Source organism: Schistocerca cancellata, chromosome 4, assembly GCF_023864275.1.
Source record: "Schistocerca cancellata isolate TAMUIC-IGC-003103 chromosome 4, iqSchCanc2.1, whole genome shotgun sequence".
Classification (NCBI taxonomy): Eukaryota; Metazoa; Arthropoda; class Insecta; order Orthoptera; family Acrididae; genus Schistocerca; species Schistocerca cancellata.
The window spans coordinates 583,543,951-583,570,977 of record NC_064629.1 but is presented as its reverse complement, the minus strand read 5'-3'; the positions used below and the strand labels follow the sequence as shown (position 1 = coordinate 583,570,977).

Sequence of the window (27,027 nt, the reverse complement as noted above, 5' to 3'; positions counted from 1 at the left end):
GCAAGACCCAAACTTCCATATGCCGTCAACCATGCGTCTACATGCATGTCCAAAGGAACTCTGCATCGTAATCAGAATGACATAGGCTCTGCAATATCGTAAGCTCTACAGAGTATCGATATGTTACCTTGACCTGCTCGATCACCAGATCTGTCTCAAATCGAGCACATGTGGGACGTCATCGGACAACAATTCCAGCATCATCCGCAACTAGTATTAACCGTCCCTGTACTAGCCGCCCAACTGCAACAGAAATGGAACTCCATCCCACTAACTGACATTTGGCAACTGTACAACACAATGCATGCACGTTTGCACGCTTCCATTCAATATTCTGGCGGTTACACTGGTTATTAATGTACCATCATTTCACATTTGCACTAGCTTATCTTGCGCTCAGGTTAATCTGAGATATCGCAATGTTAATCATTTAAATATGTTATCTGGACAAATACATTCCCGAAGTTTCATTACTGTACATTAATTAATTTTTGGTGTTGCGATTTCTTTCCGTTAGTGTATATACAGGCTTGGTGACTGTGGTGACCAGAGGAGATTCGATAATTAATCCTCCTTATCACATGACCAGTGCTGGACGATGCGAGCTGTGAGAAAAACTGCCCTATCGTCTTGGTACGCATAATAATCACTGGGGAAGAATGACTGTAGCATCGGCTGGACCTGATCAGCCAAAATGGTCACATAATCCTTGCAGTAACGCGACCTTAAAAAGTAACCATGGGGCCCATGGAATACCATGATATGGCTCCCCAAATCATCACCGATCCGCTGACATGTTTCATTTGTGAGACGGAAACACGGGCAGAAGTTACAAACAGGTTAAAGCAAAAGTCGTCCTACCAAATGACTTTCTTACATTGCTCCATATTTCATGCTGTGTGGCTTCAGTACCACCTTTTCCTGTTACGGACATTTTTCATCACCGCTGAGTAGTTTCAGAATTCCAGCTCGCCCCCCGTTCTCTGCTTATGGAGCTACCTTCGTATTTTTTTGGTGCTCACAAGGTTCGCGAGGGCGACATTAAGTTCTGCAGTCACTTTTACGACTGTCATCCTGTTTTTCGTCACAATCTTCTTCATTTCAGTCTACATAGGTATTCCGCAAGCAACCATATGGTGCGTGGTGGAGAATACTCTGTACCACTACTTGTCATTTCCTTTCCTCTTCCACTCGCAAATAGAACGAGGGAAAAACAACTGTCTGTATGCCTCTGTACGAGCCGTAATTTCTCGTATCTTATCTTCGTGGTCCTTACGCGCAATGTACAGGGTGTTTCAAAAATGACCGGTATATTTGAAACGGCAATAAAAACTAAACGAGCAGCGATAGAAATACACCGTTTGTTGCAATATGCTTGGGACAACAGTACATTTTCAGGCAGACAAACTTTCGAAATTACAGTAGTTACAATTTTCAACAACAGATGGCGCTGCGGTCTGGGAAACTCTATAGTACGATATTTTCCACATATCCACCATGCGTAGCAATAATATGGCGTAGTCTCTGAATGAAATTACCCGAAACCTTTGACAACGTGTCTGGCGGAATGGCTTCACATGCAGATGCGATGTACTGCTTCAGCTGTTCAATTGTTTCTGGATTCTGGCGGTACACCTGATCTTTCAAGTGTCCCCACAGAAAGAAGTCACAGGGGTTCATGTCTGGCGAATAGGGAGGCCAATCCACGCCGCCTCCTGTATGTTTCGGATAGCCCAAAGCAATCACACGATCATCGAAATATTCATTCAGGAAATTAAAGACGTCGGCTGTGCGATGTGGCCGGGCACCATCTTGCATAAACCACGAGGTGTTCGCAGTGTCGTCTAAGGCAGTTTGTACCGCCACAAATTCACGAAGAATGTCCAGATAGCGTGATGCAGTAATCGTTTCGGATCTGAAAAATGGGCCAATGATTCCTTTGGAAGAAATGGCGGCCCAGACCAGTACTTTTTGAGGATGCAGGGACGATGGGACTGCAACATGGGGCTTTTCGGTTCCCCATATGCGCCAGTTCTGTTTATTGGCGAAGCCGTCCAGGTAAAAATAAGCTTCGTCATTAAACCAAATGCTGGCCACATGCATATCGCCGTCATCAATCCTGTGCACTATATCGTTAGCGAATGTCTCTCGTGCAGCAATGGTAGCGGCGCTGAGGGGTTGCCGCGTTTGAATTTTGTATGGATAGAGGTGTAAACTCTGGCGCATGAGACGATACGTGGACGTTGGCGTCATTTGGACCGCAGCTGCAACACGGCGAACGGAAACCCGAGGCCGCTGTTGGATCACCTGCTGCACTAGCTGCGCGTTGCCCTCTGTGGTTGCCGTACGCGGTCGCCCTACCTTTCCAGCACGTTCATACGTCACGTTCCCAGTCCGTTGAAATTTTTCAAACAGATCCTTTATTGTATCGCTTTTCGGTCCTTTGGTTACATTAAACCTCCGTTGAAAACTTCGTCTTGTTGCAACAACACTGTGTTCTAGGCGGTGGAATTCCAACACCAGAAAAATCCTCTGTTCTAAGGAATAAACCATGTTGTCTACAGCACACTTGCACGTTGTGAACAGCACACGCTTACAGCAGAAAGACGACGTACAGAATGGCGCACCCACAGACTGCGTTGTCTTCTATATCTTTCACATCACTTGCAGCGCCATCTGTTGTTGAAAATTGTAACTAATGTAATTTCGAAAGTTTGTCCGCCTGAAAATGTACTGTTGTCCCAAGCATATTGCAACAAACGGTGTATTTCTATCGCTGCTCGTTTAGTTTTTATTGCCGTTTCAAATATACCGGTCATTTTTGAAACACCCTGTATGTTGGCCGCAATAGAAACGTTCAGCAGTCAGCTTCAAATTCCGGTTCTCTAAATTTTCTCGGAAAGAACGTCGCCTTCCGTCCACGGATTCCCATTTGAATTCTCGAAGCATCTCCGTAATACGTACTGTTCGAACCCGCCTCTGAATTACTATGATGTCTTTCTTCAATCCGACCTGGTACGGTTCCCAAATATTCGAGCAGTACTCCAGAAAAAGTCGCATCAGCGTCCTAAATGCAGTCTCCTTTACAGGTGAACCACTCTTTTCTAAAATTCTCCGGATAAACCGAAGTCGACCATTCGCCTTCCCTACCACAGTTCTCACATGGTCGTTCCACCTCTTCTCGCTTTGCAACGTTATGCACAGATATTTAAACGACTTCACTGTGTCACGCATGACACTAGTAATACTGTATCCAAAAATTAAAGCTTTGAGCTTCCTACTCATTCTCATTAACTTACATTTCTCCACATTTAGGGCTATCTGCCATTCATAAAACCAACTAGAAATTTTGTCTAACTGGTCTTGTATCTTCCTTGTCACTCAACTTCGACACCTTTTACCGTACACCGCGTCAAAAAAAAATGGCTCTGAGCACTATGGGACTTAACTGCTGCGGTCATCAGTTCCCTAGAACTTAGAACTACTTAAACCTAACTAACCTAAGGACATCACACACATCCATGCCCGATGCAGGATTCGAACCTGCTACCGTAGCGGTCGCGCGGTTCCAGACTGTAGCGCCTAGAACCGCTCGGCCATTTCGGCCGGCTGTACACCGCGTCATCATCAGCAAACAACCGCAGAGTGCTGCCCACACTGTCAGCAAAATCATTAATGTATATAGAGAACAACAGCGGTCCTATTACACATCCCTGGGGCACTGTTGACGACATCCTTGTCTCCGATGAGCAGTCGCCGTCGAGGACAAAATACTAGTTTCTATTATTTAAGAAGTCTTCGAACCATTCACATATCTGTGAACTTACTCCATATGCTCGTACCTTCGTTAACAGCCTGCAGTGGGGCACCGTGTCAAATGCCTTCCGGAAATCTAGAAATATGAAACCTGCCTGTTGACCTTCATCCAAAGTTCTCAGTATATCATGCGAGAAAAGGGCAAGCTGAGTTTCGCTCGAGCGATGCTTTCTATAGCCATGCTGATTCGCGTATATAAACTTCCCTCAGTCTCAAGAAAGTTTATTATATTCCAGACGAGAATATATATATATATATATATATATATATATATATATATATATATATATATATATGCAGCAGACAGGAGGTAGGGATATTGGTCTGTAATTTTGCGGGTTTGTTCTTTTACCTCTCCTATATACTGGAAACACCTGCGCTTTTTTCCAGTCGCCTAGGACTTCGCACTGGGCGAGAGATTCACGATAAATGCAGAGTACTCTTTGTAAAATCGAACTGACCGTCTGTCACGATTATTCAGCACACATTTTCAACCACATTGTGACTTAGCTGATGATATTTTTACACTTTCCCTGTAAGCGGTATAAATCTTCGATCGGTGCCTTTTGAAACACCAAATATTTGGACTACTCTGGTAACGGATGCACCCATCTTACGAGCCAAGTTCGAGTTCACTTAGCTCCAGCAAAATGCACTCACATTCACAGAACACTGTTGTGATCACGACTGACACTTGCAACGTATTGAGGATATTGCACAGGCACCGTTCATGGTCAAATACAACAGTGCGACCAGCAGGTTTGGCTAGCATCTGCGCTTACGTTCACGCATCCATTTCTCACGGTGTTTCACACTCTTATCCAGTGCGTTCATATCCGTGTGACATTCACAGGTGGCAATGCAGACACTGAATCTCGTATGGAGTCGATAGTACAGGCGGCGAATACTGTCTTGGGATACTTCATTCCACATCTGCGCGACCTCTTCGTGCATCTATGAAAGAATTGTGCTTGAACGAGTCGCATGAGTCACTTGGCATCCTACTATGTCCCACAGGTGGTCTAGTGGTAGCAAGTCCGACGCGCACGCTGGTTGGGGGTACTGGTCCATGTCTTGTAGAACACGTCGAGTTTCACTGGCAATGTGTGGGCGCGGATTATCCTATTCTAATAACACATCACCCTCTTGTTACAAGTACGTCAAACGAAACGGTCGAACAACATTCTGTAAATACGGAAGTCTGGTGAGCGTTCCTCCCACTTACACCAAAGGTGAATGAGAGTTGTTGATTATCGCGCCACAGACTATGAGACCTTGAATAATGCTCCCTTCGAGGAAGCGTCACTAGGTCTACGCCGTGCGAGCAAATGATCGTCAATTGCGTACGGGCAGAATCTGCTTTCATCGCTGCAGATCACGGAGCGCCAACAGCCTCCAGGTGATCCTCTGACGGCACAAGTCGTGCCGTGCACATCGATGCGGCGGCGTGACTGGTAAGTGGACTTGTGGTGTACGTGCCCGTTGTCAAAATGCAATAAATATAGTAAGCAGTTTTCAACAGTTCGTTTCTTACACTTAAGGTGTAACGTTTGCTCATATCTGTGCTGTGGAGTGTGTACGATCTGCCACTGCCTTCTTTACAATATGGCGATCTTGGCTGGCGTCAGTATACGTGCGGCGTCCAGAAACACATCTGCTATGAGAGTGTTCACGTGTTAAATGTTACCAGCGTCGCGCGGAACTGACGTGGCTTGTTCAGTTTTAAGTCCATTCTCTGAAAAGGCCGCCTCAGTACTCAAAAGGCCACAATTTGGCCTCTGACTCGCTCAGTTGGCTGTAAGATGCACGAGTGCGTCTCCGTGGCGTCGCGGCCCCTTATCTAATTGTGGTTGATTACGACTAGTCTTATGCTCAGGGTTCCATTTTCAAGGGTAGAAACAGAAAGCATTCTGGTAGCAATGCTACTACGCCATTTGCGAACGGACGTCGTTGGCACCATTATTAGGATATGAACTATCCTCTGGATCGGTTGTCGTTGGTTCAAGGCGACCTCTTGTGTCCAGGTGCTCTAAATCTTTTTTCCGTCAGTGTACGTAGAGATGACATATAAAGGAGGAGTCTTTGGACGATTGTTAGATGATTAATGAGAGACATATTTATGCGCATCATCAGCTTCCGTATAACCTTTTATAAAATGTGCTACTAGTTCTGGTCGATATACACCATCTGCTGGCACTGGTCAAAAATTCGTTGTATCATTTTCCTTTCTCATGTGTTAAACGTAGTACTGTTAATACTGACTTAAATAGACAAACTTCAGTATTTATATCAAATGTCAAACACTTCTGATAACTGATACATCTGTAATCTTGCCGAGAAAGCGACGTATAAACTTCTTGTGAGACTTGTCCAAATAACTCTTATCACGTTCACATAGCTACGAAATCGAAAATTTCGTAACTGTATTGATGAAAAACGTATTCCGCTTGTCTGTGGGCTATTGTTTTGTATATTTAGTGTTCAACGTCAGTTACAGCAAGGTCAATGACCACTAAGGCAATTATGTTTAATACGTGACAAAGCAAAATGCTATAACAAATTTTTGACTAGTGCAAGAAGATGGTGCTTATACAACGGAACTAGTAGTACATTTAATAAATTTACAGAGCAGCTGATGGTCTGCTTAATATGTTTTTCATTGACATATTACAGCTCTGAAACATAACCTTGTAAAAGTAAGATAGGTTCTTCAGTAAATAACAGTAAAGATAAATTTTCTTAATAACAATAATAATATGGCCCCTTACAACGTTAAACGTAATGTTAACATTTCTAAGTCCTAAATCGTGCTAAAAATGGTTCAAATGGCTCTAAGCACTATGTAACTTAACATCTGAGGCCATCAGTCCCCTAGACTTAGAACTACTTAAACCCAACTAACCTAAGGACATCACACACATGCATGCCCGAGGCAGGATTCGAACCTGCGACCGTAGCAGCAGCGCGGTTCAGGACTGAAGCGTCCAGAACCGCTCGGCCACAGCGGCCGGCTAATTCGGGCCTTCGGGAGTGAACAAAATGAATTGCAATTATCGTCCGAAAACCTATAGAACACTGTAGGATAATAGTCGGCCTTGATGCCACTATAATGTGTTGACTACCGATTTTTACTCTCACAGAGAGTCATCTTCAGACTATCAAGATCTGTGCAAAATGGAGTCCCTTCCAAAGCTTACAATTAATATTCTAATGCTTGACATAGGCCTACGTACAAGTACTTATGTCATCTTTTTTAAAAAAGTGTTTAGGGCAGATAGGCAAGATTTACAGAACACGTTTCATTGGGAGTAAAAAGATAATTGATTATGTTGCTCTTATTTGTGTCCACAGTCCTGCAGTATTTTTGAAAGGATAGCATTTGATGAACATTCGAAATCTACTTAGCGTTCAGCAGAGCCTGTCGATAATCACTTAAGCATGTTGCATAAAATTTCGACAAGAACAGTTTTTGAGTGGACGAATTACGAAAACCCAGTCGCAATATGCGAGAACCTGACAAGCTACTACATCAACAGAGTGAATACAAACACTGTGCTTACTTTAGAAACTTCGACGACCAGCCACGCAAAAACAGTAGTCGTCGCCGCTCCAGCCCCCGCCCCCATCGAAACCGTGTCACGTCCGAAACTGCGCGAGAGCTACGCCGCCTCTTACCAGCTACTGCCGCAAGCACGCCTGACAACGCCATCTTGGTGGTCATCGTAGAACTGTTTATGCTGTTTGTAGACAAAGGATTATGTAAGCAACAGAAATCTAATGAATTAACTTTTAAAACTGTTTTATAGTTGTATTATGATTACTTAACGTGTAACAAGTACAAAATAAGTAGGAAATATAAGCTAAGCGATGACTGACTATGAATCATGCATTCCCTGTATCGCGTACGGGAACGAAAGTGAGTAACCAGCCTGAAACTTATCGAAGCGTGTGTTGATAAGCACTGATTATTATTACCGGGATTGGGCACCAGCTTGATCAAAGATAGTTAATCCAGCGCATAGTTTCACGCAGATATCGTTCAAAACTACGCACGGAAGGCACCAGTCTTCGCATAGTACTTTACTAGCTGCCTGTTCCGTAGTTGTGAATTTAAATTTGTGTCTCTTACAGAAATAAACCGTTTGCCTCCATAAGTGTGTGGTCGATAAAGCTGACTATCATACAGGGAAGCTGGGTTTGATTCCCGGTACTGCCAAGGATTTTTCTTTGATGGAACGACTGTACAGGGTGTACTCAGTCTCGTGAGGGCAACTGAGAAACTGCTAGATAGATTAGAAGCCGTTCGAAGGTCAAGAAACCCGAAAACAAACGGGAGTGCAGTGTGCTGAACTCATGTATCTCCACACCGCATCCGATGACCCCATTGTCAGAGTATGACATGGCGGTCAGTCGGGCCCGATTGTTCCGTGCGAAAGCTACCTTTTAGCTTACACAAATAAAAAACGTCTTTAATATGAAATAGCTCTCTGGAGTGAGGAGCATAATTGCACACTTCACAATGACGCTACCTGAAGTAGCAAGTACTGGAATTATAAAATAAATTTCAGTAAGAACTATGGCTCCTTGGACTATGAAATGAGTTGACGAGACGCAAGTGTTGGCTGTACTTGTAAAGTAGTGACTGGCAGGTAGCATTACGCTGCGAAAAGTTGTGAATGTACCTACGTCGGGCAGCCGAGAATGGTCCAAGCTGCATGTGTAATCTCGCTGTGGCTCTCAAAACTGATAGCATCTTGTCTACGGTCTGGTCGAAGTGTATTACCTCGCTGCCTGAGAGATTCAGCAGACAGTAGACCCGAGAGACGCTCGATATTCCGCCGCACGGAAGCTTTATCCGGTCACTGCTCGAGAAACAGATTAATCATCGTGTTTCCTAGCACCGTGAATAAATATCCTCGAACTGATTATTACATCAAACTAATTTGAGACAGCACAAAACATTTCACTGTAAAAAAGATTTTACGCAGTGCTGGCCATTGAAATTGCGACGACTGGAATAAAAGCAAATAACGAAATTTTACTTATTGTGCGTTTACAGTATAGTAGAAATAATACATTATTAAATTTATAAACGATTTGGGGGTAAACAGAGTGAGAAATATGGTACACGGAGTTTCCAGCTGCAGCAGCAACAACGGCACTAACGCTCCTAGACATCAAGTCGAACCGAGCTTGGATGAAACATAGCGATACGCCATTCCAGGCTGCTGCACGTTCATCAATGGTAGTGGCTGTGCCAGTGGTGGCGTCCTAATCTCTCGGTAGTCCATGACCAGATGCTTTCCGTGGGTAACAGACAGGGGAATGTGCTGGGCAGTACAGCAGTAGTGTCGAGGTAGGTCACAGATCGGAAATTCATCTCAAGTGTAAGGTGTGTTAATAGTGTCAGACTTTCACCGAACTGCTCCATAATTCTGCCCAACGCCATCGCAGACGTGTCACACATTAGGAAGGTCGTCACACCACCTCTTACCCATATTTCATCCCTTTGACGCCTCTGAATCGAGGTCAGAGACGAGGCGTCCAGCGTTGTAATCGTGGTTTTCTTATGGATGGCCAAGGAAAACTATTAAGACACTCCACCGCTAAGAACTGGCACGAAAAGACCTTACAGGGTGGTGTAAAGGACGTCAATGAAACCATCGCTTTCCTTGGGAAGCTGATTCCCACACATTTCGCGGTCGATAACGACTGTCCGCAATGTGACGAGCAACAGGACGACATTCTTGACAACATTTGACATTGCTGACACCCCTAGGTGACTCAACCCTTTTCTAAGGACATAATGGGCTTGCAACCGCATTGAACTGAACGTGCTTGCAGCCCTTTGGAGTGCAGTGTCACTGCAGTTTTTCCTCTAGTCCACGGGGTGGTATCACTAGGGATCGTTCAAAATCATTCGACGAAATTCGAATGTGATCAGAAGCAGCAAAGATTGCTTATGCACTCACAGCTCTCTTTCTTTGCACCCTCCTGTGGGGTGATGAGAGACGGATGCGAAATCGACACATGCGCGAATAAAATGGCAAAGCATCCTCTAAGGCCGCCCAGTATGGCAACACCACCGGTGTCAACAGCCCGCCATTGTTCAGACTTTCAAACGTGTATTGTCTCTGTACAGGTACATTTTTAAAGCGCTCAACAATGGTGGGTTGGTGGGTGGCAATGTTGGTGATGCCGAACTGGGGGGGTCTTAGAAGCATCTTTTGCCATTTTATTCACACATGTGGCATTGTTGCAACCAACAAGTGATTACATCACAGGAGGGCAATGAAGCGTGCGTGGGTTGTCAGCAGTGTCAAAGGTTCTCAAGAACTTCGTTCTGTTGCTCATCGCACTGCCGACTGTCATTTTCTACCGCTAAATGTGTTGTAACGGACGCCCCAAGGAAAGGAATGGATCCATTGACGGCCTTTATGCCACCCCTTAAGGCCTTTTCTTGACAATTCTTAGCGGCGCTGTGTCTGAAATGTTTTCCTCAGCCACCCATAAGAAAATCGTGATGTCAACCCTGAGCGTCATGGCTCTGTCTTCTATCGTAGAGGCTTCAAAAGAAGGAGTAAAATGTGGGCAAGAGGGCTTGCAATGATGTTCCCATCGTGTGACACGTCCACGGCGGTGTTGGGCAGACGTTTTTTGATGAAATCTAGTGCTAATGTGACATCATTAACTCACCTTACAGCCCACATTAACTTCTGGCCTTTGGTCCTTTTTCACATGTATCGGCATCTTCATGTTTGAAGCGCCACCGGTTCCGAGGGTGACGTCGCAGGGTGCCACGCTTTCGCACTATTACGGAGGAAGTATGTAGGTATGTTTGAGACAAATTTCAGATTGCTACATCGTAATAGGAGACAATTACTTCGTTTCGAGTAACTAATCCTTTAATTCTGTGGCGCAGTGTATATTCCAAATCCCCTCGGCAATATAAGTGTAAATTTTTAGCACAAATATTTGAAAACTTGAATTTAATGGATATTTCACACATTCTAGTGTTGAGGTTGTAACATTGCCTGACAAAGCACTATCGCTTTCGATTTTTAATTTTCGACGCTATTGGTTGTTATAAGCAAGTTCTTGTGAAAGCATGCTTTCGTATGAGACGTCATTATGGAATACACAGCTTTTATCTACGACAAACATGTAGGAAAATTCCGAGACAATGCTAATGTACTTATTCTTTTCAGACAAGACGAACATAATTTGAGGCTTATATTCAGCGATCGTGTTAATCGATGTATGACTTTAATACAGCTCTCGAAATGTATAAACTAGCACTGAGTAAGAATCCATATAATTTTCTGGTTGTAAGCAAGTATGATGATTTAAATAACAGGCGAAATCGTATTGATTTCAATTACTACATTTCTGTTTGAGATCATGCGCTACACATGAGCAGTGGTTTAAACTGAGACGTTTGCTTGTAATTGCTTCAGTTGTAATTGAACAGTGCAGTTGTTAATATGTCTCTCAATTCGACTCAATGAAAGATTAGTCTTAAAAGTCAGGTGCTGAAATCTCGACGAAATATTCGCAAGAAACTAGCCTTGCTGCAAAAAAGGCAAGCTGAAGCTGACTCTGTACTTTGAAGAGCATTGAGACCTGTTTCTCAACCGCTAGAGCTATTCTGACAGGAGAATACGACATACCTAGACGAAAGAGATGGTTCTGAAGAAAACAGCGTGTTATTGAAAGAAGAAGATGAAGAAAAAAAGGAGATGATGATGATTATTATTATTATTATTATTATTATGGAGATAAAGCAGAGACATGAAAGGAAGTTATTTCGGCAGCATGGGGTACACTGGCAACATTTTTTAGTAAACCAACAGACAGAACACATGTTACTGTATACGGTATCAGATTTGAAGCAACAACAAAAGTGTGGATATTGGTAATTCGCAAGTAGGCTGTCAAAGGAGATGGTTTAGTAATTTACAATGTGAGATACCCAGGAACTAGAATGTTATATAATCAACTAATTAAATTAGACCTTCTAAAACGAGGCACACAGCTCGAGATCTTCAAAATTACGGTAAAATTCTCGGGACTCGCAATGCGCATAAGCAAAGCCATCTCTCTCACAAACCATTAAATTCAAATCTAGGCTATAAATACACTCAAATCGTTAAGCCTGCATTAAGTAAAATTGATGGATGAACAGTGACAGATGATGAATTACATATCGATTAAGAAAGGGAACGAAAATGCACTTGAACTTAGCGATTGTAAACATTCTCCACTGAATAGCAAGTACTTATCGATTTTATTTACTAGAACACTGTGTAGAAATGAAGTGTTTAAGTGATTAGTATTATTGCTAGCTTCGAAAGCAGTCGTCAATAATTCACACGATAACATCTGTTCGCGAAGAATTGATTATCGCCTAATAATTCATGACGTGACGAAAATACTAGAGTGAAAGACTAAATTAAGAAGCAGTCTACGTAATCATTGATTTCGATCCAAAATCACGTACAGGATTATGCGTTTCTGCAGAAGAATTAAAAATATTAGTCAGTACTACTTCGAGAATGTGGAGTCAGGCAACCAAAGCACACTGCAGATGACAGCCTGCAATATGTAAAGAAGTACGTAATCTTATCTGTCGCACGGATGCTGGCGCGCATACCGTTGCTGCTGAGACACAAACCGCTACATTTAAGCATTATCTGCACAGCAATAGGAATTCTCTCTCCATAACACAAAGAGATACTGATGTATTAAAAATGGTTTGCCACCAACATTCTTTTTTTAAATTCAGAGCATCTTCTCTGCTTCTATAGAGTCATGCAGTCATGAGGAGAAGATAGGTTTGATTAGCCTTCGCAAAACTGGAGGAGGAAGATTCAATTCATTTTTTTTTTTTTTGTGTCGCAGAAAAAAAATTCTCAGGTTGTTTAAGTTGGTTGGTTGGTCTAGGTAAGGAAACCAAACAGCGTGGTCATCGGTCCCACTGGATTATGGAAGGAATGGGAAGGAAGTCGGCTGTGCCCTTTGAAAGGAACTATCCCAGCAGATGCCTGCTAACCACTGCGCCACCTCGCTCGGTGCTTGTTTAGGTTTTATATGTTTCCTCAAGCTTGGTTTTTGTGAGAAAGGGGCCTTTTCCCGGGAACGTGATTCAGCACATGAGAAGAAATTCCTGCTGACTGAGCAGGGAAGTTGGGGTATAAAAGCAAAAAGACTCGCCAAGAAGTTTATTAGCTGATGCTGAAACGTTGGAGAGTCAACATTACGGTTGCTGTCTCCGCAAAAATACACTGCCGGGCAAAAATCTTAACATTAAAAAATAATTAATGTAAGGTAATGAAATTTCGGGAATACTTTTGTCTGGGTAACATATTTAAGCGATTAACAATGCAAGATCACAGGTTAATTTAAGCGCAAGGTAAGCCACTGCAAATGTGAAATGCTGGTACATTAATAACCGGCGTAACCGCCAGAATGCTGAAAGAAAGCACGCAAACGTGCATGCATTGCAAGTACAGGTGACGGAGGTCAGTTTGAGGGATGGAGTTCCGTGGCCGCGCGGGATTAGCCGAGCAGTCATGGACTGCGCGGCTGGTCCCGGCGAAGGTTCGAGCCCTCCCTCGGGCATGGGTGTGTGTGTTTGTCCTTAGGACAATATAGGTTAAGTAGTGTGTAAGCTTAGGGACTGATGACCTTAGCAGTTAAGTTCCATAAGATTTCACACACATTTGAAGATTTTTTGGAGTTCCGGGTCTGTCCTACTTGGTTGGCCAATACAGGAACTTAATTCACTAGTCCCTTGCACTGACACCCTTTGTTTCCTGTTAGCGAGGTATGACTTGAACCATTTTGCAGCACTGCCCGTGACACCATAGAATTCTCATTTATTTAAAAGGATGTTGTGGTTCACACATTCTAAAGCCTTTGACAAATCACAGAAAATACCTGCTGCTTGTAATTTGTTATTTAATGAATTAAGTACATTTTCACTGTAGGTGTAAATAGCCTTCTCGATATCAGAACACTTCAGAAATCCAAACTGTGTTCTTGATAAAATGGTTCAAATGGCTCTGAGCACTATGGGACTCAACTGCTGAGGTCATTAGTCCCCTAGAACTTAGAACTAGTTAAACCTAACTAACCTAAGGACATCACAAACATCCATGCCCGAGGCAGGATCCGAACCTGCGACCGTAGCGGTCTTGCGGTTCCAGACTACAGCGCCTTTAACCGCACGGCCACTTCGGCCGGCCTGTTCTTGATAATATGTTTTTTTTTTGTGCTCAGATGGTTGAGAAGCTGCCTGTACATTACTTTTTCTAAAATTTTTGAGAATGCTGGCTAAAGTGAAATCGGTCTGTAGTTTGATGGTATCTCTTTATCCCCTTTCTTGAATAGAGGCTTAACATCTGCATATTTTAGCCAGTCAGGAAATGTCCCAGTTATAATTGACTGGTTACACAAGTAACTTAGAATTTTACTAAACTCACAAGAGCATGTCTTAATTAACTTTGTTGATATTTCATCGTAACCACTAGAACCTCCTCAAAGAACTGGGTATACTAACTACTGCCTCTCAGTATATTTACTCCTTAATGAAATTTGTCCTAAATAACATATCTCTTTTTCCAACAAACAGCTCAGTTCATACATACAATACCAGGAACAAAAATGATCTGCACAAGGACTTAAAAGCACTTACTTTAGTTCAAAAAGGGGTCCACTACTGAGGAACACTCATCTTCAATAATTTGCCAGCAAACATAAAAAATTTAGTTACAAATAAAGATCAGTTTAAAAGGAGCCTGAAAGACTTACTAGTGGCCAACTCCTTCTACTCCATTGTCGAATTTTTTAATAGAAACAAATGATGTATTGTATATATTCATACTATTAGTATTGTTATTTCAGCTTAAAAAAAATACATGTTCCACATCCACGAGGATCTCCTCAGCACGGATCTATGGAACGAAAAACTAATCTACTCTAATCTAATCTAATCTCTAATCTAATCTGGTTGTGGATGACGCTCGAGTTGTCGTCCGACGATGTCCAATAGGTACTCGGTTGGAGGCATATCTGGTGAACGAGCAGGCCAAGGCAACATACCGACACTCTGTAGATCACGTTAGGTTACAACAGCTCTATCGCGTTGGAAAACATCCCCTGGAACGCTGTTCGTGAATGGCAGTACAACAGGTGGAATCACCAGACTGACGTACAATTTTACAGTCAGTGTGCGTGGGATGATCACGAGAGTGCTTCTGCTGTCACGCGAAATCACACCCTGACCATAAATCCAGGAATAAAAAACTAAACTTCTCCCGAACAGGCCATGAAGGCCCAATAGTACCGACCGGCCGCCGTGTCATCCTCCTCCCACAGGCGTCACTGTATGAGGATATGTGTTCAGCAAAATGGTTCAAATGGCTTTGAGCACTATTTGACTAAACATCTGAGGTCATCAGTCCCCTAGAACTACTTAAACCTAACTAACCTAAGGACATCACACACATCCATGCCCGAGGCAGGATTCGAACCTGCGACCGTAGCAGTAGCGCGGTTCCGGACTGAAGCGCCTAGAACAGCTCGTCCACCACGTCGGCTGTGGTCAGCACACCGCTCTCCCGGCCGTATGTCAGTTTCCGACACCGGAGCCGCTACTTCTCAATCAAGTGGCACCTCAGTTTGCCTCACAAGGGCTGAGTGCATCCCGCTTGCCAACAGCGCTCGGCAGACCGGATGGTCACCCTTCCAAGTGCTAGCCCAGCCCGACAGCGCTTAACTTCGATGATCTGACGGGAACCGGTGTTATCACCGCGGCAAGGCCGTTGGCTAATTCCAGGAATAGGTCCAGTGTGTATAGCACATTGACAAGTTGAGTGCTGGTACTTAACTGGCCTCCTCCTAACCAACACACGGTCGTCACAGGCACCGAGGCAGAATTAGTTTTCATCAGAAAATACAACAGACCTGCACCCTGACCTCCAATGAGCTCTCGGTTGACACCACTGAAGTCACAAATGTCGGTGGTTTGGGGTCAGTGGAATACACGCTGTAGGGCGTCTGGCTCGGAGCTGTGCTCTGTGGTGCCAGCTGCTGCTCAAATTGCTGCTGCAGATGCAGTATATGCCCCACAGCCATACGTCGAATACGACGGTCCTCCTCTTGGTAACGTCACGTGGCCATAAGCAGCCCGATCATTTTCCACCGTACATTACCGTGACCACAGCTGCCACCAATCATGTACAGTGGCTGCATTGTTGCTAAGATTTTTTGCGAGATTGGAGAAGGAACATCCAGCTTTTCGTAGCCCTATTACACGACCGCGTTCAAAATGGCTCTGAGCACTATGGGACGTAACTGCTGAGGTCATCAGTCCCCTAGAACTTAGAACTACTTAAACCTAATTAACCTAAGGACATCACACACAGCCATGCCCAAGGCAGGATTCGAACCTGCGACCGTAGCGGTCGCGCGGTTCCAGACTGTAGAACCTAGAACCGCTCGGCCACCCCGACCGGCACCTCGTTCAAACTCTGTGAGGTACTGAACATGGCGTCTTCGTCGATTTAAAGGCAGTCTTGAGTATCATCAACTCACCACATCCTATCCCAAAGGTAACTAACACTCACGACCGTTACAGCGTCTATTTAAAGCAAACCTGATTGGCATCCTCATAATGGAGGTACTAGCTCCACTCTTATGCTACTGTCACGAAATTTTAATAGATATCGGCTGTAGAAACACGCCTACCGACTTCGTTTATGTCTCTCAGCTTCTCCTTGGTGTTGCGATTTTTTTTTTTCCATCAGCGCATTTAAGAACAACAGGCACTGCTGCTAATAAGAACTAAACATAGATTTCTTGCTTATCAATTACTTGCGGTAATACATGTAGGAGGGATTCCTTGTTACAGGACTTGGAATGCAGGAGTCTGGAATGAAGTACAGATGGAAAGCCTGACATCAATAAAGAAAGGGTGGCGCCATTCGACATTTAACGCAAAATGTGTCACCACCAAATTTGAGTCAACGATGTTGGTTCATCCGAAAGACCGCAAGATGTATCTAGTATCAAGATTCTCGACCACCAATCCTATCGAACTCCTTTATCTCAACAGCGGTAACGTGTGCATAATCCACTGAGGTGACGAAGGTCACGGGATAGCGTTATACACATATACAACTAGCTGTAGTATCACGTACACAAGGTATGAAAGAGCGGTGCATTGGCGCAGCTGTCATTTATAGTCAAATAATTCATATAAAAAGGATTACGACGTGGTTATGGCAGCACGTCGGGAAGTAAAAGACTGTACGCGGAATGGTAGTTGGAGTTAGATTCGTGGGACAATCCATTTAGGTAATCGTTAGGCAATTCAATATTCCGAGATCCACAGTGTCAAGAGAGCGCCGAGAATAACAATTTTCAGGCATTAGCTCTCACCGTGGACAACGCCTTCTCATAACGACCGAGAGCAGCAGCGTTTCCGTAGAGTTGTCAGTGCTAATACACTAGAAACACAGCACTAAATAACTGCAGAAATCTACGTGCGGCGTACGACAGACGTATCCGTTAGGACCGTGCGGCGAAATCTGGCGCGAATGGGCTAGGGTAGCAGACGACTTGTGCGAGTGTCTTTGTTAACAGCACGACATCGCTTACAGCGCCTCTCCTGGGATCGTGACCATACAGTTTGGACCTCAGACGACTGCAAAGCCGTGGCCTGGTCAGATAAGTCCCCATTTTAGTTGGTGAGAGCTGATGGTAGGATTTTAGTATGGCACAGACACCACGATTCATAGATCCAAGTTGTCAAAAAGGCACTGTGGTGGCTCCATAATGATGTGGTCTGTGTTTACTTGGAATGGACAGGGTCTTCTGGTACATCTAAAGCGATCACGGAATCGAAATGGTTATGTTCGGCTACCTGGAAACTATTTGCTTTCATAGACTTCATGTTTCCAGACAATGATGTCAACGGGCCACAATTTTCATGATTGGTTTGAAGAACATTCTGCTCAACTCGAACGAACGATTTGGCTACCCAGATCGCCCGACGTGAATACAGTCGAAGGCTTATGGGACATAATCGAGAGGTCAGTTCATGCACAAAATCCTGCACCCAACACTTTCGCAATCATGGACGGCTCTAGAGGAAGCATGGCTCAGTATTTCTGCAGCGGACTTCCAACGACTTGTTGTGTTCATGGCACGTCGAGATGCTTCACTACGCCGAGTAAAAGCAGGTTCGACACATCATTCGGAGGTATCCCATGACTTGCTCACCTCAGTGTATATTGTGGAAGAGAGACTAACATAGTCATAGTCGATTTTGAAAATATTGTTACGTAATTGTTATATAGACGAACATGTCACTTTCTGTTCAGAAAGTATCATGCAGTCGTAGAACGAAAGATCTTAATTTAGATCTCTACATGAAGACTTGTGACTCTGTTTTATTCGCAAAGGTATTTAGTTCTCACATACAAAGTCGTTGGTGATCTAAAAGCTTTTACAAAGGTTAACAAGATAATGGCATAATCGCTTCAGAGAGAGTGCTTTACCGAAACCTACAATATACTGATTTTGAAGTGAACGATATGTGTGTATTTACTACAGAGAAATGATTCTACTCGAGTATAAGAAGATGGTCGATCGCTACGTTGAAGATATATTATTCAGAATGTACGTAGGTAGCCTCCAAAATGCTATTCAGTGGCGTTTCGATTTCATTAAGGCAGTTTTAGCAATAAAAACGTGCTTTACTAATGGAGTTGTTTCAAATATCGACTCAGATTACAAGAAACTATTATTTGTAATAGATGATACTGTAAAAAGTATGTAAGATGATGAAGAATGTGCTTTACATTGATGTATTTCCACTGTATATGATAGTCAAAGTTCTCTTTGAAAACATATATATGTAATATTTATTTTTAGATGTGTGTGTGTGTGTGTGTGTGTGTGTGTGTGTGTGTGTGTGTGTGTGACAGGAAGTTACTACAGGTCACATATTTATAAGGAGTATTTGACATATGAAATACACAGATATATGTGTAGTTATCTATGATGTATGTACAAATCTATGTATGTATGTATTAGAGAGAGAGAGAGAGAGAGAGGGAGAGGGGGAGAGGGAGAGAGGAAGAGGGAGAGGGAGAGAGATCGAAAATGATTACTTTCCATAAGAGAAATCACAGGTGTGAAGAGTATTTTCGACACCTAAGAAAAAGAGAGTAAAGATTAGTTTGAGAAAGGTTTTTAAGATGTACCGTGTAGAATTTGACATAAGAAAAACAGAGAGATCATATGTCTGTAAGGAGCACAGAATCTGACATACAGATATGACATTTTACGCATGTAATACTCATCTTTGACTTTGGAGTAATTTTTAATATTGAGTCAGAGGTATGTATGTGTACATAATCATCTTTGACTTTCACACAAAATGTTGTAACTTGACATCATTTTTATTAACGATAATAATAATATCACACAGGGTGGTATGTGAATACCTTTCAGAAATAATAATATTTTTCAAGGGAAATAATGCCTACCTTTGACTTTCAAGTGGAGGTTACGCCATTTTTCTTTCTATATATGTGGTGCATCATTTTGATACTACGCTGTGATTGGGTCGGAAATAGTGTAATTTGACACTATTTTTACATATTATTTCAACACTACACTCTGTTTGGTGCGAAAGAGAAAGAGGAGGGGAGGTGTACATTGGAAATAATGTGATTTCACACCATTTTTAGACATAATTTAAGTACTACACTCTGATTGTTTGGTGATAAGGAGGAGGGGTCGTGGGATGTAAAGTACAATTGGTTTGTTTCCATCATCTTGTGATATTTTAATACTGCACTATGACTAACTGGAGACAGGGAGAGAGCGGGTTTGTTTAATTTCCCAATAGCACAATTGGGCTATTTTCTAAGACTATGCTCTTACTGGATGGAAAGAAGAGAGAGAAGGGGTTGTAAAGCGCCCAATTTGTCTACTTCCATCACCTTGGATTTTTATATTTACATTCTGCACTCTGATTGGTAGGAGGTAGGGAAGGGGGGACGTGGGATATAAAACTCAACTGGTTTGTTCCAGTCATCTAGGATTCTTAATACTGCGCTATGATTGGCTGGGCATAAAGAAGAGGAGTTGTGAAGGGGGGAAATGGGGAAAGGGGGAGAGGGGGGAGAGGGTTTTTAATTTTCTGTTTACGCAATCAGGCCATTTCTGCCATCTTGATTTTTTTCATTTGCTCGTTTATTTTCAGTACTGTGCTATGATTGGCTGGAGATAAGCAGGGAGAGGGGAAAGGGGACCCACTGGTAAGATGGCGACATCACTGATAAGGATAATGACCTCATGAGTTCAAAGTCATCGATGACGTCATGTGTGATGACCTTGAAGGTCAATAACTGCATTCAGGTTCCAAATGAGCCAAAACGCCAAGATGGTGTAACTAAGGATTCTAACTGTTCAGAATAGTTCATATGTACACTGATAACATGAAATTAAAAAGAATAATGAGACAAAATGAAGTAATGAAACAATAAGCAAAATTCCAAACTTCTAGATTTACACTCTGACTTGTTTTTACAATTTTAATTTCCATGTTTCCCTAGTGACTCTGGGGTTAATATTTATGCGGCAAGTGTAACAATCGTACGGGTTGGTTAGCCTACCATGTTACGTTGCCTAAAATGATCACAGAGATCAGTAAAACAAAATTATTTTAACAGACATATAAAAAATATCCGTTGTACAATACATTCTACTTGCTGAAGGACACGGAGCAGGGATTTGGTCAAAGTATGTAAGACAGATGAATAACAATAAATCACCATTGTCTTTTCACACCAAACGTTCCGCAATTCTTTTTTCAAACTTACACCAAAGCTCTGCAGCGTATATTGCCAACATCTTATCCCCATGCTAACATCTTATCATATTCCTGAGCTCAACATCTCTCTCATTATGGAAGGATGTTGACCGAGTTTTTTAGGCGAGCAAATGAGTAGTTGCGGTGCACCAAATGAAAACAAAATACAGTGGTCAAGATCCTGGTGTCAGCTGGTGATGAGAAATGAATGAAAAGAGTAGGAGTAGCTTCTTACATTATGAATGAATGCGTGTATGACGTGTGTAGCGCAAGATTTGATAGGTGGCACAAAAAAATGTATGGACAGTGTGTACTAGATTTTTACATTGTGAAGTAATTCTTTGCAAGAATGTATAAACAAAACAATATTGTACACTAGTGACAAACCGAACGATGTTGTGCTGTTTTTAACAGTGCCTCCAACCCCATCCGGCTATCTTGATATGGGTTTTGTGTGGTTTCCATAGCCGGCAGAAGTGGCGGAGTGGTTCTAGGCACTACAGTCTGGAACCGCGCGACCGCTACGCTCGCAGGTTCGAATCCTGCCTTGGGCATGGATGTGGGTGATGTCCTTAGGTTAGTTAGGTTTAAGTAGTTCTAATTCTAGGGGACTGATGACCTGAGAAGTTAAGTCCCATAGTGCTCAGAGCCATATGAACCATTTTTTTTGGTTTCCATAAATTACTTCAGGGAGATGCTGAGATGGTTCCTACTATAACGACACAGTCGACTACCTGCCCCATCCTTGTCAAACTAGGCCTATATTCTAAGTATGTAAATGTCTTTATGAATGAAATATGTTTCTTGTTCCTACACTGTAATACCACGACATTTTCAATATCCCCCTAAAAGTGAAATAACGAAGTATGCGGTACCACCTGATTCCTGGCCAGATTTGGATTCATTTTCTTTCACAAAATAATATTACCTATAACTGTGGATGTTCAAAGATTTTTCCAGACGTCAGGAGAAAGTTTTACGTAAATATGTTTTTTTGGTTTGTGCATCAGTATGTTAACATACTGCGAAATTAGACTAAGAAGATTTGTTTGCAAATAATCAACAGCAATGGCTCTAAAAATAATCCTAGTATAACAAGAAGGTTACAGGCTGAATTTTCTCATCATTTTATAAATATTATCAACAGCTATAATTCTTAAAAACATTTAAAGAGGTACATATTCGGAATAAAAATTTGATAAATTAAATCTATTGCAGAATATAAAATCAGACTTCACACTAGCATTATATTGATTCACAGAATGTTATCTATTAACTGTGGATGTTAACAGAGTTTTCCAGACGCCGGGAGAAATTTTGCCGTAAATATATTTTTTTCGTTTATAGATCGAGAAGTTCACATACTGTAAGGATACACTAAGATGGTTGATATGGGAGGAAGAGACCAAACAGCGAGGTCATTGGTCTAATCGGATTAGGGAAGGATGGGAAAGGAAGTCGGCCGTGGCCTTTCAAAGGAACCATCCCGGCATTTGCCTGAAGCGATTTAGGGAAATCACGATACACTAAGAAGATTAGTTTGAAAATAAGTAACAGAGAATGCTCTAAAAACAAAACTATATCGTTTATTATTATTTTTACCACACAATTTTAAATGTAATCAAATAGTATGTTACTATTTACATTCTTTATTTTTATAATATAGATATGTAACCGACATCCCAATGTAACAAGAAGCTTACAGCCTGAATATTGTCAACATTCTATAAATATTATCAACAGCTGTCATTCTTAAAAAACATTTAAAAAAATACATATTTGCAAGAAAAATTTGTTGCAGAATATAAAACCGGAGGTCACACTAGCACACCACCTGTCAAGTCTTCGCAGTAAATACTCGGAAAACGAATTCACGGAATCCAGATACTGACGGCTCCAGTATGCAAGTATCGGTATACCAGATTATCTATACATGGACTGCATAGGGATCTGTAGATGGTATAATTGAGATGCCGAATCTGGTTGTCTCAGTAAAATACGAGGTGCATTCAAGTTCTAAGGCCTCCGATTTTTTTTTCTCTGGACTGGAAAGAGATAGAAACATGCGCATTGTTTTAAAATGAGGCCGCGTTCATTGTCAATACATCCCAGAGATGGCAGCACCGTATGGCAGATGGAATTTTACCGCCAGCGGCGAGAATGAGAACTGTTTTAAATACTTAAAATGGCGGCGTTTTCCTTACTTGAACAGCATGCAATCATTCATTTCTGAATTTGCGTGGTGTGAAACCAATTGAAATTCATTGGCAGTTGACACAGTTGACACATGTGGTGATGGAGTTATGGATGTGTCGAAAGTGTGTTCATGGGTGTGACAGTTTAATGAAGGCAGAACATCGTGTGGCAACAAACCGAAACAACCTCGGGCTCGCACAAGCCAGTCTGACGACATGATCGAGAAAGTGGAGAGAATTGTTTTGGGGGATCGCCGAATGACTGTTGAACAGATCGCCTGCACAGTTGGCATTTCTGTGGGTTCTGTGCACACAATCCTGCATGACGACCAGAAAATGCGAAAAGTGTCATCCAGGTGGGTGCCACGAATGCTGACGGACGACCACATGGCTGCCTGTGTGGCATGTTGCCAAGCAATGTTGACGCGTAACGACAGCATGAATGGGATTTTCTTTTCGTCGGTTGTGACAATGGATGAGACGTGGATGACATTTTTAAATCCAGAAACAAAGCGCCAGTCAGCTCAATGGAAGCACACAGATTCACCGCCACCAAAAAATTTTCGGGTAATCGCCAGTGCTGAAAAAATGATGGTGTCCATGTTCTGGGACAGCGAGGGCGTAATCCTTACCCATTCCGTTCCAAAGGGCACTACGGTAACAGGTACATCCTACGAAAATGTTTTGAAGAACAAATTCCTTCCTGCACTGCAACAAAAACGTCCGGGAAGGGCTGCGCGTGTGCTGTTTCACCAAGACAACGCACCCACACATCGAGCTAACGTTACGCAACAGTTTCTTCGTGATAACTTTGAAGTGATTCCTCATGCTCCCTACTCACCTGACCTAGCTCCTAGTGACTTTTGGCTTTTTCCAACAATGAAAGACATTCTCCGTGGCCGCACATTCACCAGCCGTGCTGCTATTGCCTCAGCGATTTTCCAGTGGTCAAAACAGACTCCTAAAGAAGCCTTCGCCGCTGCCATGGAATCATGGCGTCAGCGTTGTGCAAAATGTGTACGTCTGCAGGGCGATTACGTCGAGAAGTAACGCCAGTTTCATCGATTTCGGGTGAGTAGTTAATTAGAAAAAAAATCGGAGGCCTTAGAACTTGAATGCACCTCGTAACTTCTCAAAACATACGGCTGTTTGGCGTTTTTGCTTTGTTAAAAAAATTCCTTGAATATTTTGGATTTCACGTGGCTTTACCCTCAGCTATAGTCATTCTACATACAGCTACGTACACTGGTGTCTCTAATGTGCAGTATTAATTGGTTCTAATTTTTTAATAGTTTGGTCGGTTTTATGATACTGTCTTTTTTTAGCTACAACGTACTGAACCGTTTTCCACTTGGATTGTTATAGACATAAGTTCGCAATCAAACAAAAAACCTCATCCATGTACTGTTAAGCTACGAATCATATACATTCGGAATTATTCTCTTGCTTTTGTATGTTGCTTCTAAACAAAGAGTTTTTCTCGCTTTTTACTGCTACTGTCTAAGAGGAACAACCTTAACACTATGATTTTCTGGCAGACGTATTGAATAGAAATTCATCTTTCAGATCATGTAACTGTGTCTACTTACGAAACCGCAAGAATGTGCCATAGAATTAGTCTCGTCGTTGTGTTAACGTATTTTGAATAGTTGAATGTTGCAGATATAGGACTTTAAACTCGTCAGTACTCCACTCTATCCTGTTTCAAAGGGGCCTTTCTTTATTAGGTAAACGGGAAACCTTAAAGTATTCACGGGCCGTATTACACAGTCGGCGCCTCTTCTTCACTGACGGTCCGTATCTCATTCCACTATTACAGCAGCAGTTAGCACAAGCTACTGTTACCACTTAGTTAATTAAAAATGTAATAATTACTGAAGTAACAGTAAATTACTCGCCTTCTTTCATCCGGAAGATGTATCCATATTAGTCACCATGTTTTACATGTTTGCTTCTGTAGCATGGAAACAGTATGAGGGTAAAGGTTGAAGTCCTCGGTCTGTCAGTCAAAGGCTGTATTTTTTGGGTTGGAAATATTCTTATTTCACGGCGTAGTATCGTTTAAGGCCAATGAACTTTATCCGAAGCTTTTACACAGTTTATTCCATCTCTAAATTGAGATTCATCCATATCTGTGAAACAGCTATCTACGGCTGCTATAAACTCTTCATTGTGTTCGGAAGGTCTTCCTGTCAAATTTCTTTATGTGTGAGAGTAAGTAGTCAGTGTAAAGTCTGATGAGTAAGGTGGATTTACAGTTTTTGCTTGAAATGCTTAAGTTTTTTGCCTTAGCCACTGTACCTTAGTTGGCAGGTACATTGTCCTGATGAAAGATCATTGCTTTCGTTTTTGTAATCGCGGTTTCTTCTCACATACTGCTTCACCAGCTTGTCCATGAGACAATTCGTTACGAGTGGGCCTACTCTGAAACAGCGCTAGGTGTCTTTCCATACATCTTTTCTTGAATCAGTGTGGCCTTGAGCTGAGTGGTTTGGTTATTTTTTTGGTGAGTATATTTCATGGTCGTGTTTCCGTGAGTTTGCGATTTTGTGATGGCTGACCTGAAAGAGCAGCATGACTATACAATTTTTTGCTTCAAACTCATAAAAGTGCTGTAGAAACGCAAAAAATGCTTAAGTAAACTCCTGGACATAACACTTTATGTCGGAAACAGATTTATGACTGATATAAGCGTTTCAAAAATGGGTGGACGTCGACTAATGATGACAACCGTCCGGAACGGCCGCGATCGGACAGCGCCCCAGGAAAGGTTCAGAAAGTCAGGGTTCTGACTCTGAAGGATAGTTGGCAAACTACCTGAGACCTCTACATCGCACTGGTAGTACGTTATAGTAGCTATGGTCATATTCTACCAGAAGAATTGAACTTGAGAATGGTGAGGCGAAATTTAGGTCACTTCTGCTTCATGACGACCAGAAGCAACATCTCGTGGAAGCCTGCAGGCAACTTAAACAACTGTTTCAGAATGATCCAAATTTCGTTCAGTGGTTGAGACGGGTGACGAAAGTTGGATTTATGGCTGTTACCCTGAAAATAAGCAGCAAATCTTGCATTGCAAGAGTTTTTCTTCACTTCTGCCGCAAAAGCTCAAGTCAAGAGTAACATTAAGTCCTTGTCAACATCTTTTTTTTTTCTTTCATATTGCAGAAAATATCATTACATCGTGACAAATGTCGACGGTGGTGTGTGGTGTCTTGTTTTGAAACAAGCTTTTTACATTCATTCACTGTGCTTGCTGTTGACAATAGAAATGCCTAATTTACTCTTCACCCTCAAGTTAGCATTTAGTATTGTTCCGTTATCCGTCGTATTTGTTTTTCCGGTAGTGTTAGTTGTACGTCAAAAGTAATACACAGCAATATGGTTAAGTTAACTGATGGAGAGTTGGCCGATATGCACCTCGTCTCTGGGTTCACTGAATGCGACACAATGACGCTGTGTTGGCTGTTACCGCAGTGACGATAACCACACCACAGTACTTTTGCATCATGTAAGGCTTGTTCCATTACTGAGTGTTTAGTGGTTTAAGTTTTGAAAGTATTTTCAAATACATAAAGTAAGTGAGCTAAAAACCGAATAAATCATCATTACATTAATAATTGTCAATGAAAAGCACAATATTGTGAGTGTTCTATAGTACCTATTTATTTTGTTAACCGTTTCCGGCTTATCAGGTCATCTCAGGCTTTAACTGAATGTCGTCGCCAAAGAGGGTACAATATTCAAGAAAAACGTAGGTAAGTATGTTACACATCGGGAGTAAGGTACAAATACAGAGTAAATGTCATCTTTAATAGTGCAGTGGTAATACAATTAAAACTGTTAAATTTAAACATCAAATAAATATTAGGGAACAAACAAGAAATATATCAAACACTAGACGCGAAAAAACAGTGATTATAAGCTAAAATTAGTATGTGACAAGAATACTGAAGAATAACTTGAAAAGGTATTACATATGAAAGGCGATATAGACACAGAGTAAACGATAGAAATGACATTGTAAAAACGTAAATATTAAGTACACAGACAATCACAATGAAATAAATACATAAATACAAGATAAATGGAGGAATATAATTGAACAGACAACAGAAAAACTTTGAG

The 27,027-nt window shown here is 42.1% G+C and overlaps 1 protein-coding gene and 1 pseudogene across 1 annotated transcript in view; both read right to left on the bottom strand.

The window, feature by feature from the left end:
• The window catches only part of LOC126183839 (relaxin receptor 1-like), an 847,723-nt gene that overhangs the window by 798,691 nt on the left and 22,005 nt on the right, over nucleotides 1-27,027 (bottom strand). The gene's annotated exons all lie outside the window — the stretch shown is intronic.
• LOC126185718 (5S ribosomal RNA) lies at nucleotides 15,529-15,646 on the bottom strand (annotated as a pseudogene).